This window comes from Triturus cristatus, chromosome 4_1, assembly GCF_964204655.1.
Source record: "Triturus cristatus chromosome 4_1, aTriCri1.1, whole genome shotgun sequence".
Lineage (NCBI taxonomy): Eukaryota > Metazoa > Chordata > Amphibia > Caudata > Salamandridae > Triturus > Triturus cristatus.
Window position 1 is genome coordinate 34,292,023 of NC_140585.1, and position 8,778 is coordinate 34,300,800.

Sequence of the window (8,778 nt, forward strand, 5' to 3'; positions counted from 1 at the left end):
GCGGATTATGCCGGATGAATACTGCAGCTCAAGTCTGAACTAGGAGGGCAGAGCCTTTGCTGGCCTTGTTGATGCAAGAATTCGTCCCCTGTAGACACATTTTGGGGAAATAATGGAAGTACCCCCTACTTCTTTAAGGCTGGTTGCAATGTCCCAGGCTAGCCTTGTTGACTCATGGGTATTTAGTCCCATCCTTCTTACTCGTCCCATTGCAGAGATATGACACGTAATCTGTCTTTATTAGCATTAGAAGATAAAAGTATGCGGAGGAAAAATGAAACTACTCCTTACCACTCTAGGCTGGTCGCACTGGGGAATTTGGCCCCAGATGGTATTGTCAGCCCTATCCCCAGGTCCTGTGCGCCGCTCGCCCTGCTGCTTCTGACCAGCTCCATGAGAGAGGGCTTCGCTCCCTGCCCCCAAGGGCTCCAGTTCGGTTCCTGCTCTCAGATGCCCGCCTGCCGCTGCTATCCGTGACCCAGCCTACTTCAGCCTCTTGCGCTGAGACAGACTTTCTTTTGTTAAATGTACTTTTTGTCTGCTTAGTAATTGTATTGGTTTTACTTGACTGGTTTTGGTACTTGTTTTACAGTCACTCATACTGCCCTCAGCCCACTCCCACCGGTTTTCTACTCCTGCCGCTTTCCACCCCCCACCTCCCTGACAACCCCTCCCAGGACTACTTTATGGAGGCTGCTGCGTGGCTTCAGTGAGTAGCCCTCACCCCTGGTCCTGTGTGCCGCTCCCCCCGCTGCTTCTAACCAGCTCCACGAGCCAGGGCTTTGCTACCGGTCCCTGAGGACCCCAGTTCGGTTCCCACTCTCGGGTGACCGCTTGCCACTGCTATCTGGGAGGCTGCCTACTTCAGTCTCTTGCGCTGAGACACTTTCATTTAGTAATTGTACTTTGTGTCTGCTTAGCAATTGTATTGGTTTTACTAGACTGATTTGGTAACTGTTTTAATGTCACGCGTACTGCCCCAGCCAGCTCCCACCGTTTTACTGCTCCCGCCACTTTCTGACCCCCGCCCTTCCGCCTCCCAGTCAGCCTCTTCCACCTCCCAGGACTACATTATGGAGGCTGCTGCATGGCGCACCAAACACATAGTGACCACACCGTCATCCGCTTCATTCAACACGCATGCACAGACGTCACCCAAAGATTACACTGACACTTTCATTGTGGGTGAAGAACTGCTGCAGGTTTATTTCATGCAACATAAGTATGACGATAAATGGGTTATCTTACGGGCGATCCAGGGCAAGCAGCCCCTCGCTGCTCCGCCCGCCTGGTGAGCCAGCACGCACGGTGGGTCGATGCCCGGCAGTGCGGCACATATTTATTTTCAGATCATCCACTGGGTCACGTGATCTGTCTCCTACTCCCGCCCCTTCTGACAGGGGCGGAGCGTGTTGTGGCACACCCCCGGTTGGTCAGGCCCCCCAACCGCCCGAAGGACTAACGGGGCGCCGTCGCGGTCTTCCCAGAACCCCCTTCGGCTCCTGGACCTTGGCTCGGGCACCCTTACTGTGCCGGACAGGGGTACCCTTACTGTACCGCCTGTCGCAGAGGTACCCTTACTGTACCCGTCTGCCTCCAGATCGCCCTGTAACTCCGCCTGCAACGCAAAAGAAAAACATTAAAACATTCCAATAACGCGCTGTCTCTGCCACGCAGGGTAAGCGGAATGGGTGGGAATACGCGTGTCCGGGCAGGAGCGGCGCGCAGGAAGCAGAGGAGGAACTGGGCGAGAGGGACGCCTATGTAGGGGGGGGGCTAGCCTCGCCCCCCTAACGGCCCGCCTCCACCTGCACACTCATTGGGAGATCTCCTCCCTGGGCGCGGCCTCGCGCGCGAGGCAGAAGAAGGAGGAGGGGGAAGGCTGCGACGGGCGGCCCCTAGAAAGCTGCCCTGCTGATGTCCCACTGCGTGGGACGCGGGCAGCGGCATAGTGACCACACCGTCATCCGCTTCATTCAACACGCATGCACAGACGTCACCCAAGGATTACACTGACACTTTCATTGTGGGTGAAGAACTGCTGCAGGTTTATTTCATACAACATAAGTATGACAATAAATGGGTTATCTTACGGGCGATCCAGGGCAAGCAGCCCCTCGCTGCTCCGCCCGCCTGGTGAGCCAGCACGCACGGTGGGTCGATGCCCGGCAGTGCGGCACATATTTATTTTCAGATCATCCACTGGGTCACGTGATCTGTCTCCTACTCCCGCCCCTTCTGACAGGGGCGGAGCGTGTTGTGGCACACCCCCGGTTGGTCAGGCCCCCCAACCGCCCGAAGGACTAACGGGGCGCCGTCGCGGTCTTCCCAGAACCCCCTTCGGCTCCTGGACCTTGGCTCGGGCACCCTTACTGTGCCGGACAGGGGTACCCTTACTGTACCGCCTGTCGCAGAGGTACCCTTACTGTACCCGTCTGCCTCCAGATCGCCCTGTAACTCCGCCACAGCTCTGGGGAGGCTACCGTCGCTGCCAGAGCCCCCCTTCCTCCCTTCGCTGTTATAGGTGCCCTGCCCCTGCGAGCCAGCTTTTAGTGGGCTAAGTTATGGGTCCTGTTCTGTAACCCGTAAATGACGGCATTAATTTGCAACATTACTCAGAAGCCCAGGGCAGACTAACAAAGGATGTCTTTTGGCCCCACTGCCGTTCAGCTTAGACGTGAATGGTGTTCCTAACTCTCTTAGCGATGCCACTGCAGATCTTCCTAACGTAATTATGGGAAGATCTAGCACCTACCTATGGAGCCAGAACTGAACCCTAGCTGAAGTCGTCAACCCATCGATTCCCTTCATAACCTAGCACGAAGGAGGTTTAATTTCCACTTTGTCTACAAAGGCGATGTATAGATAGCGTCATGGTTCCTGAATTGCTGCTGCTGCTGCAAGGATTGCATGATTTCTCAGCAGGGCAAAACATTTTAACGTAACTGCTAAATGGACGGCTTTTATCATGACTCCGGATAAAGCCAATATGACTGACTGAGCTGCCGAAGGATACATCTCTCAGCTCAAAGACCCCAATTTGTGAACGTATCCCACCTCCCTGGCTCCAAGGCAAGGCTGAGCGAGAAGAGCAACACCTAAATCTGTTTCTCAGGCTGGAAAATATGGCATGGGTAGCAAGGCATTGGTGAAATAGGCGCTTATGGACCTGCAATCCTATTAAGATTTTTCAATTGGCCATATTAGGTGCCTTCCTGGCTTGAAATTGTGTTCCCAACAGCTACAGCACAATAAGCAGGGTAAAGGTACGTGTGAGTTAACCACTTTACCTACGTATATAAACACAAGCTGACATCACGGGTATCTCAAATTCCTTCCTTTCACATCTTATTATCCTATTGTTTACTACAAAATCATCCATATCTTAGCAACATCTCCTCGTTTTAGCCTTTCTACTTTTAAATTAAGTTACATTAAATTGGACGATAGAGTCTTATACTAGTCCCGCCGTCATTCCAATCTTTTCTTACTCTCCACTGCGACAACGTATCCAATTTCTTTGCTTGTTGAATAGGAGCTAGCTTTCGGACTTTATTGCTGCTGAAAGGGGGTTAATAGGTTTGCCTACGGTCCTTGTTATACCGATGTTGCTGTGCTATAGGTAATTCGTTGCACCGACATCGCGGCTTGAAATTGAAACTTCTTATTTCATCAAATAATCTGTTGTGGGCCCCAGTTATGATTTCGTTCATATCTTCCTAGTTGGCAGTGTCTCTATCTTGCCAATACCTGGGTCACGTCCGCCTTAAATGATGACAATACATCTGGCTTTTCCGCTAGCCTTGCCCATTAACCCGTCAAATGTCTGTGGAGAGCAGCTCTCTCAATTATTACCATGTAGATGAGGGCATGCCATTCACGGGTGTCTGGTTGAAGTATGCACAGGTCATTGACACTCATGCTGGGGTGTCTGGTTGAAGCATGCACAGGTCATTGACACTCTCCCACGTGCAGTGCTGTGAAACGTTTGAAGTAGTTCATCAAATTCAGCCAGCCACCCCCTAGGTGGAGGCTTGCACTCCCAAACTTCTGCTAGTGTAAAACCCGGCCACACCTCTAGTTCAGAGAAATTTAGTAATTCACGACACTGACAACCTCAGGGGCCAAATACTGGGCTGTGTAAATGCGGCCCCAATATCACCAGGAACAATTAGCTTGGAGTGGATGGGTGTTAACCTAGACTGGCTGAAGGCAAAACCTTTGACAATCACTCCTGACAAGACGTGCCAACGCAGGTAGAAGACAGAGTTCTAAAGCCCGCCTTACTTCCTTTCCCAGTTCGACACAGTCGAAGAAGAATGCCCCGTCCAGAAAGGTCATGGCCTTATCACTGAAGCCTATCCCTACAGCATTCTCCGTAAATCTACAGCATTGCTTTGTAAAGCTTTTTCTGGTTCCAAACTTAATTGTGGTCGATATGCTCTCCCTCAGTCTAAGACAAATTCCTAGCTAATCGTACGCCCGCCGAATTCCCCGGGCTGTCTGGCTTAATGCTTTACGCCTGGAATTGCCCCACCAAATGTAGCCTTGCACTGAACTTAAATTGGTTGTCTCAACTATCCTTTTAGAGCTCGAAACGCCCCCGTGCTCCTTGTGCTTACTAAATGGACCCGCTCCTTAGTTTCCCAGCACACCATGCACTTACGTCCTGTATAGACTAAGCTGCCACTATGACTGGGTTGCAGAAAACCTTACACCAGCTGTTCCCGACTAGCAAGGCTAAATAGGAAAGGCAGCCACATCTCTTGACTTAAGCGTGGAACTAGTACTAATAAATACCTTCAAGATGTTATATCAGACACCCAGACCCCGGCCTTCAGCTTGTCTCAAAACAGCTCAGGCTGCTGACTTGTCTGTATGGACTAAGCTGCCACTGTGACTGTGATTTGAAAGAAACATTACACCAGCTGTTTTCGCGAATAACTTTACGGAAGGTATGTATGACACACACCCCAGGCCTTCCGCTTGTCTCAAAACAGCTCAGGCTGCTTGTTTTCCTGAATCGACTAAGCTGCCAATATGAGTGTGAGTTGATGAAAAAATTACACCAGCTGTTTCCGAATAGCAAGAGCAAAGATGAAAGGCAGCAGCATCACTTGACCTAAGCGTGGAACTACACAATTATTTAATCAGTATTCCGAATTCAAACATTTAACCAATATTTTCTCATGTGACTATCTTATTCACCATCAGCCAGGCCTACTTCCATAGTAAAATCGCGAGTGGCTGGCAAAGGGTACGTTAGAAATATCAAAGGCATGCATGTTCAACATGAAGCCAGGTATGGAAGGAAAGCTTGGGGGCGATAGTGTGAATAGCGCTGGAGGCATCCAGTTCGCTGCTTTCGGGAATGAAACAGCCTGCAAGTTAAATTGTCAGTTTATGGTAGTGCTGCACGACCAGAAAGGTATCCGTGTTTGTGCGCTTTACCTGCGCACCAAATGACGCTACACCAGGGACACACTCTTTTCTTATTAGGCACGGGGAGATTAAGCGATTCTCCCAGAATCACTGCATATTAATAAGTAAGGCACTGAGACTTCGGGCCTGGTCCTCTCCGGCATATAGTAATGGGCCATGCACTAGCTAGTTGTGCAGGGAAAGCATAAGTTTCAGTAGGTAAAGTTTGAATTCTGTTATTTACTGCCCGATAAACAAGTTTCATTGGGTATCCCTAGAAAATTATTCTTAGTTGCCGGAAATAATTTGGTTTGTATCCTGCGCTATGCTGGTTATGATTAATGTAACTTAGCACGCCACTAAAAGTGTTGTACAACTCACGCACTCTCGCGGTTGCTTAGTGTGGAGAAGCACAAGCGTAGTCGATTTCTAGCCAAATTAACCCTCTTTGCAACACTAATCAATATTGTAATAATGTATGCTTAGTGGTGTGAATGCAGCTCTAGGATGAGCGTTCGTAGCTCACTGTTGACTATTAAGGGCTTTAAGATATACATTGCAAGTAACAAAAGGATGCCTCCTTTGAAACAGTAACCTGCTGACCTATTTACATCATACGCACTCTGGAATGTACTTGGCACACGCTCTTTGCAGCGGGCATATTTAGCCCTCTGCACTAAGTACACCGAAGTCAAAACCTCCACTATACAAAATCTTGACCTTTCTCCAGGAAGATAACGAATCACACGAGTTATCTTGACATTTGTGTGAGGCCTGGAATTGCCGTGGAAAGAAACGCAGCATCCGGTGCCATGACTGAAACAAATTACACAGTGGTGCATACTTTGTTCTAGGAGGCAAGGAGCACCGAGTATCCGAGGGACCCCGAATTCCACCGTTCAGACTATGCAGTTTCCAACTGGAAATAACTTCCTGGTCCCGGGGTGCGCCTGGCGGGCTATTGTAGAGCTGGGAGCGGCCCGGGGAAGGTTAGCGCTCCCCGGGTGCAGGGAAGGACAAAGCTGGGCGCTGCAGACTTATTCAGTGCCAGGGAGGGGCAGCGACTTTGCAGAAGCCCCTCTTGCACGGGAACGTGTGGGCGATAAAAGTATTGAAATTGGAGAAGTTGGTCTAGCTTTTGCCTGTGTGACCCGTTGGTAGAAAAGCTTAATTTGGAACCCAGAGGCGCGAGTTCCAATCCCAGGTGTTACACAATTGTGTGCTCCTAGACACTTCGCCTTAGCTTCCTGTGCCTTGGTCCTCTCAAAACAGTTATTGGGGGCACAGTGACCGCGAAGTGCATTGCTGCGGCTCAAGCACATGGGCAGCTGGACATCGTCGCACCAGTCCTGTGTTGGACCGCGTCACGGCGCCTTGTCTCAGCGAGGGATTCTCCTGTGTCGAAGTTTGATTTGTAAACTTGAGGATGCGTGCCCACCAAGAAGGTCTGCAGAGGAGCTCCGGTTGGATTACGCGGTATAACAGCTACCAACTGCACACAAAAGCTGCTTGAATTCTGGCCGCTCGTGTTGTGTCCTGGACCCCTGCACTCTGCTTTTGCAGCGAACACGCATAACGCTTAATTACCGGAATTATACTGTGTCAATAAAATTTCGCAGGGCCTTTCATCATTAGCGCGACACTATGGACTCATTAGAAGTTGCTGGGAGGATTCCCATAGACATGGGAACACTATGCTATATTGTAGTTTATGGAACCGATCTCTTCCAAATGTTAAACTTGTTTAGTCCTGTAGCCCCATCACGTGCCCACCCACCAATCAATGATCGATACCACTACGATTGCAGGATCTATGAAAACCAAAAACCCGGTGACCGGAAGCTGATGCTGCAGAATGAAAAGGCTCCCAGCTGACTGGGCAACGAGGCTCGAACCCTGCTTCCCTGCACCGAGTCGGCGGTGCAGCCAGCGGACCACACCGCCCACGGGATCTCGTCACGCAGGTCCAGGGGGTGCTGTCCCTAGCATCGTATTTACATTACGCATTCCGGCCCGGGGGGTTTAAGTGATTTGCCCAGAAACACCGGGTGTGGGCGCGGCCACGGGGCTCTGTACATGGCCCGTATCCACATTACATATTCAGGTACTTGTGCCTTGCAGACTTACACAACCCATTCGCGCCATTTCCCCCGCACCACAAGGGGACCCCAGTAATCGGGCAAAGTCCATAACTACGCCCGACAAATGAAACCGGTCCACATCCCAACCAAGCCAAGCTGTCTAGTGATGCCTTTATATACTTGGGAATTCCTGTATTTAAATTCAATGTTGGAGCAGCCTGGCGGGGTTGTTCGAGCATCTAGCGTGACCAGATTGTCTGCCAGTAGTGGTGATGTCAAAGTTGACACAATCTTGTCGAACCCAGGGATTAGAGTTGTTACTCTTTCTACTGCCACAATATCTTCACAAATTAATGACCTACAACCCCGAACATGGTGAATCCAGTGAATTGTCTTGTTCAGTAGGGAGTCTTTGGTCTCTATGACCGAGGCTTTGCTGGGTTTTGGGACGTTAATCATTGTAATGAGACCAAGACTGGCATTATCTTTGGGGGGGGCGCTAGAGGGTGCACAGCAGGAGCAGCTCCGCCGGCCGAGTACATAATCCGACCAAAATCCTGGTTATGGTATGCCATCACGCCCACAAAGAAGAAGCACCTAAGCATTAAAGGTGGCGTGGTGCTGCCCAAATTGAGTGGAAAAGGCAACGGTAGCAGCGATCTGAACTTGTGGCTGTGTTCAACGGGGAGAAAATAACGACTGCCGGGAGCGGCTGACAGTGCCCGACAGACTGCGACATTGCCGTAATGCATGCAGTGCGTGGAGAGAAGGATCGGATGCCGAAATGAGATGGTGAAAAGTGGCAGACCCAATAAATATGCCTGAGAGACGATCGCGGGCCCGGGTACCTCGACAGGCGGTTGGCCGTGCAGGCAAGCAACCGCTGCTCCCAGAGTGGCAAGGAGAAAGCGAGGATGCAGAAGATCGAGGTGAGGAGAGCCGCGTGCGAAAGTTAGGTGCCGCAGAGACCACTGCGTGTGTGGAGAGTCGTGAAGTGCGGCCTACCTGAGTAGAGGTAAGCACATCGCCGGATGATCGAAGGAGACTCCAGGTGCTGGGAGCCTGGTAACATCCCGGCCGATGAACTGCGTGTGGCCCACTGAGAGAAAGGTGCGCGGCAGTGAGCTACAAGTCTAGTGCACTGCTGGGACTGGGCTGAGTGAAGGGACACTCTAGAGAGTTGCTGAATCCCGACCTGTAGAGCTTTCCTGGCCTGACTGAGGTGATCCTAGCGTTGAAGCATAACAAACACAATTGTCGATCCCTGTCCCGCAAC